Source organism: Rhincodon typus, chromosome 13 (genome assembly GCF_021869965.1).
Source record: "Rhincodon typus isolate 14 chromosome 13, sRhiTyp1.1, whole genome shotgun sequence".
NCBI lineage: Eukaryota > Metazoa > Chordata > Chondrichthyes > Orectolobiformes > Rhincodontidae > Rhincodon > Rhincodon typus.
In genome coordinates, this window is record NC_063344.1 from 4,910,250 (window position 1) to 4,921,793 (window position 11,544).

Below are 11,544 nucleotides of genomic sequence, written 5' to 3' on the forward strand. Positions count from 1 at the left end.
AACGTCAGCTTTCCTGCTCCTCTGATGCTGCCTGGCCTGCTGTGTTCATCCAGCTCTACACCTTGTTATCACAGACTCCAGCATCAGCAGTTCCTACTATCTCCAAGGAAAGTAACAAGAGTAGTTCTTTCCAAGGAAAGAAATTAACGGTTGATTTATCAGGAGGCTCCTTTGCTCCAAGCCTCACTCCATTTTGTAATTGTCGGCGTAACGAAGCTTGGATCGGATTTCTGATCTTTATTGAGCCACAAAGATTGTTTCTAATGTGACCCTTTTAGACTTGGAGCTTTGCTTACTGAAAGATGAAGGTGTTTAATTGTGTAGGTTCTGCATGTATTCCCTTGTTCCACATGCTGCTGGGTCAAACAGTAACTGAAACTGGCCAAAGACAAGGACCGAGGAAGGGTCACCGGACCCAAAAAGTTAACTCTGACCTTTTTCTTCACTGATGCTGCCAGACCTGCTGAGCTTTTCCAGTAACTTCTGTTTTTGTTCAAAGACAAGGACCGGCTCAGTTGTCGCCTTATTGGTTAAAACAAAAACACCAGGCTGTGAATCAAGTGTTTCTTTTGACTAAAAGGGATTGACCAAGTTAGCCAGTAATTTTGTCCCTTTCGTGACTAAATGAAGAACTTAGTCAGGAGTGTGTGCCTTGCGCACTGAAACTGATGTATTTTTAAATGTGTGGGATCCCCCCAGGGAATGAGGAGGTCTGAGGGTTGAACATACAAAAAGCCAAATGGCAGCAGCTTTGGTATTAGGCTCTGATTTGAACTGTTACTGCACCTCTGCCTAAATCTAGTTAGGTTCAACCAGGTGAGCGGGCAATGCAGTTCAGTGAGATTGAGTAATTGACCATTAAACCAGAATTAGTCCTTTCAGCCTATCATTCGATCATGGCTGATATGTTTCTCAACCCCATTCACCATGCAAGGACTGTGAGAAACACTACATAGGCCAGACCGGAAGAAAACTGACAATAAGGATACATGATCATCAACTCGCCACCAAGAGACACGACCATTTCTCACTGGTCTCAATACACACGGACAAAGAAGGACATGAATTCGACCGGGACAACACATCCATAATAGCACGAGCCAAACAGACACATGCCAGGGAATTCCTGGAGGCCTGGCATTCCAACCAGAACTCCATCAACAAACAGATTGAACTGGGCCCGCTATACAAACCACTGAAAAACAAAACTGAAGTGATGCCAACCACCCCAGCAAACCGAGGCATAGAAATAACAAGTGGGACAGAACACCAACGTTTCACTAGAGGTGCACTGATGATGTTACCCAGCAGGGTGACAAAACGTCTGCAACCAAACACACCGGCTCGGCGAGCAGGTCTACAACCTCAGAGCAGCATAGACTTTAAAGTAATTTTAGCGAATGTGATGTGACAAACAGGTTTTTTTAACACAGCAAATAATCAGGGTCTGGAATGCACTCCCTGGAAATGTGGTGGAGTTAGGTTTAACTGAAGCATTCAGGAGGGTTTTGGATGGTTATTTGGAAAGAAATGGCATGCCAAGGTGTGGGGAAAATACAGGAGACTGGCATTGGGTAATGATGTTCTTCTGAAGAACCGGTGCAGGCACAATGGGCTGAATGGCCTCTTATGCTCTGTAACAATCCTGTGATTCTGTGTCTGAGCATGTAGCAGCAAATGGTAGAATCGTGTCAGTCATATTCAAGTCCAGAAGACAGGAGCTTGAGCAGAAACCTGACTTAGGAAGAGGAGTGGGCTATTCAGCCCATCAATCCTATCCTGCTATTTGGGAGAATCATGGCAGATCAAACACTATAATGCCTTTTACTCACCCTATCCCTGTAATCCTGTACATGGTGGGTGGGGTTGCAGCATTTGAATATGCGCAGCCAAAATGATATGCCACATTAACTAAATGCCACTTCACCTGATGAAAGGGCAGCGCCCTAAAAGCTTGCGTTTTCAAACAAACCTGTTGGATTATAACCTGGTGTCGTGTGATTTCTGACCTTGTCCACCCTAGTCCAACACCGGCATCTCCACATCAATAACCCAGCAGGGCAATGAAACATCTGCGGAACAACGAAGGAGCTCAGCAATCTAACCAACCACAACATCCACAACCCGAGCTACAAATCTACTCTAAAATCTTAGAGACATGCACATCACGTTAGCCAAATGAATTGGTGCCTTTGACTGACTGCAAGACTTTTGTTTAGAGATAACAAGGTGTAGGGCTGGATGAACACAGCAGGCCAGGCAGCACCAGAGGAGCAGGAAAGCTAACGTTTCAGGTCTGGACCCTTCTTCCTACTATCTCTGAGACTTTTGTTTATGTTCTGTCAGGTGGTCATTTTGAATGTGATGCTTTTGTTTTAGTTTTCTGGTTTTTCTTTAGCAGGAAGGAGCGAAGAGTAACCTTTCTTGATTAAGTGTCCAAGTCATTGTCAACTACTGTGAATGAGATGGGAGACGACCAGCATAATTAACAGCTCATAACTGTCTTATGCAAATTTGACACGTTCTGACTAGGAAGCAGACATCAGAGAGCCGATTATAAGTGCTGTTTTTAAGACGCTGGTGAGGGGGTAGGTTATTACAACCGTTTCACCTTGTTCGGAACAGGATACAGCCTGGACTTCAAATGGGTCAGTTCAAATCAATCTCCAGAAACAATCGGTCTGATATTTACAGGGTGCTGATAGAGGGGTTCATGAGGGAGGGAGAACGTGTCGTAGCTGGGACCCCTGACATTGCAAGTTTGTTGGGCCTCCTGCCAAAAATACTGTCAGGAGCTGATCTAAATATTTTGAGACATTTATCCACCAATTAGATTACGAGCTGACTGCTGTAAGTTTAGGAGGCAGCACCAAGGGAGGAAGCAGAGAACTGGAAGGTGCTGAGAGATTGTAGAACAGTGTCGATAGTGTGGGGGATAAATTTGACTTGCCTGAGATAGATCACTTGGTGCTGGGGAGAGTGAATACGGTAGGGGTCCAATTGCATTCAGTTGAGGCGGAAGGGCCCTGGTTGGTAGGAAGTATTCCTGTTTCTCTTGACCCACAAGCAGTGCTGGAAAAGCAGTTGCTGTGTAGAATCTGTCACATGTTGGTGGTGTTTAGCAGACAGATTCTACATGCCCTGGGTCACTAAATGTGAATCTAAAACTGAGCTGGAACTGGAGGCAGGCAGCCTCAGTAAATTATGTAAATGATGAAGCAGCCTCTGGTGCGCTGGTTAGTTAAATACCTTACTACCTGCCTCTGTACAAACCAGCTCCTGATCGCGTTTCCCACAATGCAGAAATCATTTCCCCACCACTCCCCTCCCCTCCACGCTCTCAATAATTCATTGAGCAAGTTGCCAACCTAAGGAGAGCATGAAAGTTGTTGGTGTTGAATAAGTAAATTGCAAATTAGAAAGATATTTAGAGTTATAGAGTTGTACAGCGCAGAAATGGACTCTTCAGTCCAACTCGTCCACGCCGATAAGATAATCTAGACCCATTTGCCAGCATTTAGCCCATATCCCTCTAAACCCTTCCTATTCATATACCCACCCAGATGCCTTTTAAATGTTGTAATTGTACCAGCCTGCACCACTTCCTCTGGCAGCTCATTCCATACACGCACCACCCTCTGTGTGAAAATGTTGCCCCTTAGGTCCCTTTTAAATCTTTCCCCTTTCACCTTAAACCTATGCCCTCTAGTTTTGGACTCTCCTACCCTGGGGAAAAGACCTTGACTACTCACCCTGTCCGTGCCCCTTGTGATTTTATAAACCTCTATCAGGTCACCCCTCAACCTCCGATGCTCCATGGAAAATAGCCCCAGCCTATTCAACCTCTCCCTATAACCCAAACCCTCCAACCCCAGCAACATCCTTCTAAATCTTTTCTGAACCCTTTCTAGTTTCACAACATCTTTCCTGTAGCAGGGAGACCAGAATTGAATGCATTATTCCAAAAGTGGCCTTAACCAATGTCCCGTCCAGCTGCAACATGACCTCCCAACTCCTATACTCCAAATCCCTGAGACTGCACTGACCAGATGGCATGGTCTGGTGTTGTAGCCTCCACTGCTTGGGTGAGTGGACCTCCTGCCTCTGCACCATCCTGCTCTCCAGGACCACTGCCCACATGTCTGGGGCACATGGCAGGAATCATGCAGGGCCACCTCTGGACAGATGGGACTTGTTCAGGTGTACGGTGTTAAAGGTGGCACTGGTGCCAAGGATGCTGGTCAATTTTGCAATATCCCCACCCATTGGCAAATCACTTCAGGCGTGGCAGTTGTTAGAATGGGGTGAGAGGGGCATCATTGTACTGGCCAGGTAGTTAATGACATGAGGTTGATACTGTCACATTCAGCCTATGGGTGAGCAACTCTCTGTGAAACTCAACCAAAATGATGCTTCACCAGTAAAGATGTCAGATTCACCCCTCAGTTTCCAAGTTCCTGAGTGCGCTGTGGTTCATAAGTAAAAGCAGCTTTTGGAAATTTTCTGAAGAAGGGTCCAGACCCGAAACGTCAGCATTCCTGCTGCTCTGATGCTGCTTGGCCTGCTGTGTTCATCCAGCTCTACACCTTGTTACCTCAGATTCTCCAGCATCGGCAGTTCCTACTATCTCTTTTGGAAATTACAAACCCTTTTCAGGTTAAAAATTGGAACTCCCTTTTAACTAGCCTTAATGTTCGTCTAATTTCACACGTAATGATGTTGTATATGAATAGAAGTCTCTGTTTTAGTACAGTAAGATTTTATAATGAAAAATCTGTGAATTGACTTTACTAACCTGGAATCCTTTCTGAATATGAGTTATATTCATATAGGCTCTGACTGGGATGGATCAGCGATCGTCCTTGTCAGGGTGAGACAATAGAGTGGTGGTGAGAGGTTTCTCATACAGTCAGACTTCTACCAGGAGGCAGTTAGTTTCAATGTCCAGTCTTCGCTATGTAGTCACTATAGTCCCAGTGCACCATAGGCTTGCTCTCTCATAGAGAGATGAGTGGTGATGGTTTCACCTGAGGGTCACGGTGCCTCAGGCAACAGGAGAAGTTAAGATTCTCGGTAACTGTAGTCACTGGTGAATTCAGAATCTATGGTTGATATTAACTTACGGCTGAGGTGTAAATACATGACCAGATTAGTGGACACCAAAGGGTGACCTATTAGAGGTCTATAAAATCACATAGAGGCATAGACAAGGTAGATAGCCAACAGCTCCTCCCCATGGTAGGGATGCCTAAAACTAGAGGGGAGAGGAGACAGAAACAAAAGGGTCCAGAGGGACAATTTTTTTTCACATAGAGGGTGATGAGTGTCTGGAATGAGCTGCCAGAGATAGTGGTGAAGGTGGGTGCAATTTTGTCATTTTAAGAAACATTTGGACAGGTACGTGGATGAGGTAGACATGAAGGGATATGGACCAAACGCAGGCAAATGGGACCAGATAAACTGCGAAAACTGGGCAGCATGAACAAGTTGGGCCGAAGGGCCTGTTTCCATGCTGTAAACCTCTATGACTCTCAGACTCCTTACACATCGATGTTGAAAAGTGAGCAGAGTAACTTCTGTTGAATTTTATGTACTAGTGCTGCATAAGATGGTTTTAAATTTTACCCATTAAGATAAAAAATTATGTCAAGGTTGTATAATGGGAGAATTTGCTTTAGTTGAATTTATGGACATTTTCAAGATGTTTTTTCTCTCCCCCAAGCTAAAGAATCATTAAACTGATTCCTCACTCATGACTCACCAAGCCGAAACTCTTTGGGACATCCAGTCATCTCAACACAAACGGCTTGTTTTTGAGCAGTTTGTGAGAGTCTCTCGTTTTCTCTCAAATGAAACTGCTGAAAAGTGATAAAGTCTGTTCTGACACCCTGGGACTTCACCGAGTTGAACTATTGACACTAACAGCTGTGATGAGTCGTTGAGAGTCTTAGGTTCCTGCCTTATGTTTCCTCAGTTGGAGCAGACAGCAGAGCTGTGTGATTTAGACAAGACTTTGTCTGAGAAAAGCATACAGCGAGCCACTTGTCAAATCCAAAACAGTGTACAGTTGCATCTAGCGCAAGAAACACCTTGCTGAATATTTTAAGTCCTTTTTTATTCAGGAAGGTACAGTAGTGAAACTCATGGCTCATGAGTTTATAATACTCTTTGTTCCCTAATAACATTGAAGTTGTTTAAAAGGGAGGTTTGTTTTATGCGGGTAACTCACTGAGAACAAATTCTCTTCATGCATTCTTTTGAATCGAATTGTTTCATGTCCAAGCCTTATCCATCTGGGATGGTAAGGTTTGTTTTCCTGAGCACAGGTGGGGGTTGAGAAGAGATTAAGATGTATAAAATTATGAGGGTATAAATAGGATAGTCAGGAAGAAACTTTCCCCTTTGTTGGAAGGGTCAATGACCAGGGGGTAAGGGACAGAATGTTTAGAGGAGATATGAGGAAGAACTTTTTCATCCAGAGGGTGGTGGGAATCAGAATGGGAGAGGTAAAAACCCTTGGAGCATTGAAGAAATATTTAGAGATAGTGGGAACTACCGATGCTGGAGTCTGAGATAACAAGGTGTGGAGCTGGATGAACACAGCAGGCCAAGCAGCATCAGAGGAGCAGGAAAGCTGACGTTTCGGGTCTGGACCCTTCTTCAGGAACAAATATTTAGATATGCACTTGTGATGCCAATGCAGACAAGGCTGTGGGCTAAGTGCTGGGAAAGGGGATTAGAAATAGTTAGGTGGTTATCTTTGACTAACATGGAAACAGTGGGCTGGGGATGGGCAGGGCTTTTTCTGTGCTGTTTATTTCTGTGACTTTATCTGATTAGGTGGCACAACTGCTATTGGATTTAAAAGTTTTGTTGAATGGCATAGCAGCTGAAGGGACCGACTTGCCAACTCCTGCTCCTGGTCCTTATGCAAATAGAACATAGAACAGTACAGCACGGTACAGGCCCTTCAGCCCACGATGTTGTGCCGAACTTTTACCCGAAACCTAAGGTCTATCTAACCTCCACCCCTACCTTATACTATCATCCATATGCCTATCTAATAGCCACTTAAATGCCCCTAATGAGGCCGACTCCACTACCCTCTCTGGCAATGCATTCCACGCCCCTATCACTCGCTGAGTAAAGAACCTACCTCTGACATCTCCCCTATATCTACCTCCACTCACTTTAAAACTATGCCCCCTCGTAATACCTACCTCCACCCTAGGAAAAAGTCTCTGGCTATCCACTCTATCTTTACCTCTGATCATTTTGTACACCTCCATCAAGTCACCTCTCATCCTTCGTCGTTCTAAAGAGAAAAGCCCTGGCTCTCTCAACCTTTCCTTGTAAGACCTTCCCTCCATTCCAGGCATCATCCTGGTAAATCTCCTCTGCACCTTTTTCAACACTTCCACATTTTTCCTGCAATGAGGTGACCAGAACTGGACACAATACTCCAGATGTGGTGGAACCAGGCTTTTGTATAACTGGAGCATAACTTCACGGCTCTTGAACTCAATCCCTCTATTAATGAAACCATACGCCTTCTTAACAACTCTATCCACCTGGGTGGCAGCTCTCAGGGAACTGTGAACATGAACCCCAAGATCTGTCTTGTTTATTTGACGTTTTTCAAGACGTTTGAGAATTTCAGGTTCCAACCTGTCTATATGTCACTGCAGTGGTCCCCATGACAATACCTGTTGATGCAACTGACCCTGACAGCTAACGAGAGGTCCAGTCCACTCTGAATGTTGATGGATCCAGGTGATGGTGTAAACAGAACTGTTGTCTGCAAACACTCATGGGCAGAATGGATAGAGTTGGATGTAAGGTTCTGATTAAAGTGGGGAAATAAATAGCAACCTCTTGAAAAGTGTCCACATTACAGAGGAGGAGGTGCTGAACATCTTAAAATGCATAAAATGGATGGATAAGTCCCCAGAACCTAATCAGGTTTATCCTAGAACTTTGTGGGAAGCTAGGGAAGAGATTGCTGGGTCCCTTGCTGAGATATTTGTATCATCAATAGCCACAGGTAAGATGCCAGAAAACTGGATTGGCTAATGTGGTGCCATTATTTAAGAAGGCTGGTAAGGAAATGCCAGGGAACTATAGACTGGTGAGCCTGACATCAGTGGTGGTCAAGTTGTTGGAGGGAATCCCGAGGGACAGCATTTACACGTATTTGAAAAGGCAAGTACTGATTAGGGATAGTCAACATGGCTTTGTAAGCGGGAAATCGTGTTTCACTGACTTGATTAAGTTTTTTGAAGGAGTAATAAAGAGGATTGATGAGCGCAAAATGGTGGATATAATCTATATATATATGTGACTTCAGTAAGGCAATTGACAAGGTTCCTCATGGTAGATTGGTTAGCAAGATTAGATTATGTGGAATACAGGGAGAACTAGCCATTTGGATACAGAACTGGCTCGGAGGTAGGAGACAGAGGGTGGTGGTGGAGAGTTGCTTTTCAGACTGGAGACCTGTGACCAGCGATGTGCCACAAGGATCAGTGCAGGGCCCACTGCTTTTTGTCATTTATGTAAGTGATTTGGATACGAATATAGGAGGTATGGTTAGTAAGTTTGCAGATGACACCTCAGTTAGAGGTGTTGTGGACAGTGAAGAAGGTTACCTCAGAGTATAATGGGACCTTGATCAGATGGGCCAATGGGCCGAGGAGTGGCAGATGGAGTTTAATTTAGATAAATGTGAGGTGCTGCATTTTGATCAGGCAAATCAGAGCAGGACTTATACACTTAATGGTAAGGTCCTGGGGAGTGTGGCTAAATAAAGAAATCTTGGAGTGCAGATTCATAGTTCCTTGAAAATGGAGTTGCAGGTAGACTAGATAGTGAAGAAGGCATTTGGTACGCTTGCCTTTATTGGTCAGTACATGGAGTACAGGAGTTGGGAGGGTCATGTTGCAGCTGTACAGTATATTGGTTCAGCCACTTTTGGAATACTGTGTGCAATTCTGGTCTCCCTGCTATAGGAAGGATGTTGTGAAACTAGAAATGGTTCAAAAGAGATTTACAAGGATATTGCCAGGGTTGGAGGGTTTGAGCTATAGGGAGAGGCTGAATAGGCTGGGGCTATTTTCCCTGGAGCATTGGAGGCTGAGGGGTGACCTTATAGGGTTTTATAAAATCATTAGGGGCATAGATAAGGTCAAGAGGCGAGATCGTTTCCCCAGGGTGGGGGAGTCCAAAACCAGAGGGCATTGGTTTAAGGTGAGAGGGGGAAGATTTGAAAGGGGCCTAAGGGGCAACTTTCTCACACAGAGGGTGGTGCATGTATAGAATGACCTGCCAGAGGAAGTGGTGGAGGCTGGTACAACTACAACATTTAAAAGGCATCAGGATGGGTATATGAATAGGAAGGGTTTAGAGGGATATGGGCCAAATGCTGGCAAATAGGACTAGATTTATTTAGGATATCTGCTCAGCATGGAGAAGTTGGGCTGAAGGGCCTGTTTCCATGCTGTGTTTCTCTATGATTCTTTGTCTCTAAATGGATTGTACTGCATTTACCATTCCTCATACTTATTCTCAGCACTTTCCTTGGTTTAATCTTTGCAATTCTTCAAATTTCCAGATTCCCATTGCAGCTGTTCTTTGTATTTCCTCCAGAATATTTTCCCTTTCAGAGTTTTATCTTTAAAATGCTCTGAAGTTTGTGCTTAATTCAACACTCTTGTGTCAAAACCATTTACTTCCGTGTGTTTAATGCCTCAGAAAAAGTAAGCCCACATCCCAAAGGTGAATAAAAGAAATGGTCCAGAAAGGAATGAAATGTATTATGGCAATCAACAAGAGACAGGGCAACCTCAAAGGGGATGTCAGTGAGCATTGGTCAATTGATTTTTGCTATTGTCCTTAAGATTATTTCAACAGATCGCCATCTTTGTGGCACGAGCCTGCAATATCTATCCTCTGTCATTCCTACTCAACCTGCGACGCAGAAGAAAAATCCCTTGGAACTTCCAACACATGATGATGTTTGCAGGTAAGCCTATTCTGTCTCTGGTCGGTGAGGCCTTGTTTGAAATATTACAGTCTCCAGCTCGTCTGTTAATGTGCAGCACCTTGGTACGTTCTTTGTTGAGTGGTGGGCATGTGGAATGTGCTGCGGCAGTGATAGTGGAGTCAGATACTTTAGAGACTTTTAAGCGACTCTTGTATAGGCACATGGAGGACAGTAAAATGTAGGGTATTCGAGGTAGTTTGATCTTAGAGTAGGACAATAGGTCGACGCAACATCGTGGGCCGAAGGGCCTGTACTGTGCTGTACTGTTCTATGTTCTATGTTCTCTGTTTCTATGAGCTCCTGTATAAATCTCTGTTGCTGTTATCTTTGAGCGTGGTAGAATTTGCATGAAGATATGAAAGTGAAATTCTGGTTTTCTGAACTATATTTGGCCTTGTATGCATTTGTTTTTTTTACATTTTACTGCTCCTCTCCCTTTTCATCCTTACTTCTGACCTTGTCAAATTTATTTAGTACCATGAATTTGTTCCCATCCATTTAGCTCCCAGTAGACACGATGGTCAAATTGTTAATGATCTCTTGCTTTAATTCTAGACCCCTGTTTCCCAAACTGTTTTATTTGCCATGCATGTCAAGTCAGCTTCTTGCAGCCTCGAAACATGTTAGGAACCCACCCACTCTCTTCCATAAAGACATGTAGCTACGCTTTGGATCTGTAATTGCCAAAAACAGGTGAGTGTGTGTGTGTGTGTGTGTGTGTGTGTGTGTGTGTGTGTGTGAGAGAGAATGTGAACTTGCATGTATGTATATGTGCATGTGGGGGTGCATGTGCCTGTGTGTCCAGATATTGAGCCATGCCTTTATCTGGTGAGATGAAGGAATTGCTAATTGTCTAAATATGAAGTCTTTAACAAGGCAAATATTTGCAAGGTACGTAAGGTCCACAGAGCCGATATGTCCAAAATGTTGTAGAACCCATCGCGTGAACTTCAGTGCTTTTCCATTGACGACCCACTACTGTCCCCTGTTTATCCTCCCCTAATAGAAAATGGTATAATGTTTGTGAAGATATAAATGGTCAATGGCATTCAAATGTCCCTTCAGCAAACATTGTTGAAAGGGTGATTTAACCCTATAATCCCTCTTTCAGACCAGACGAAACTCAGAATTTTTTTTGATGCATGAATAAAAGTTTAAACAAAGATGGAATACAGCTGAAACTTTGCTACAAAAGCAATGGGTTTTTACTTCCCCTACAGATAACAGGTTACCAATCAAAAGTTTACACACTCATCCATATCTCTATCCAGCAATGTTAATGTAGTTTGCATTCCAGGTTAGTACATTGACTATATTATCCAATTATATACAACCCAGTACACGTGACTATTGTACCAATCATATCATATGTGGGAAGTGATGCAGAGACATAGCTAATGTTTTGGGAACCCCAGTTCAAATCCCAGCATGGCAAATGGTGGAATTTGAATTCAAATTCTTTTTAAATCTCTGTAATTAAGAGTCTAATGATGACAATGAAA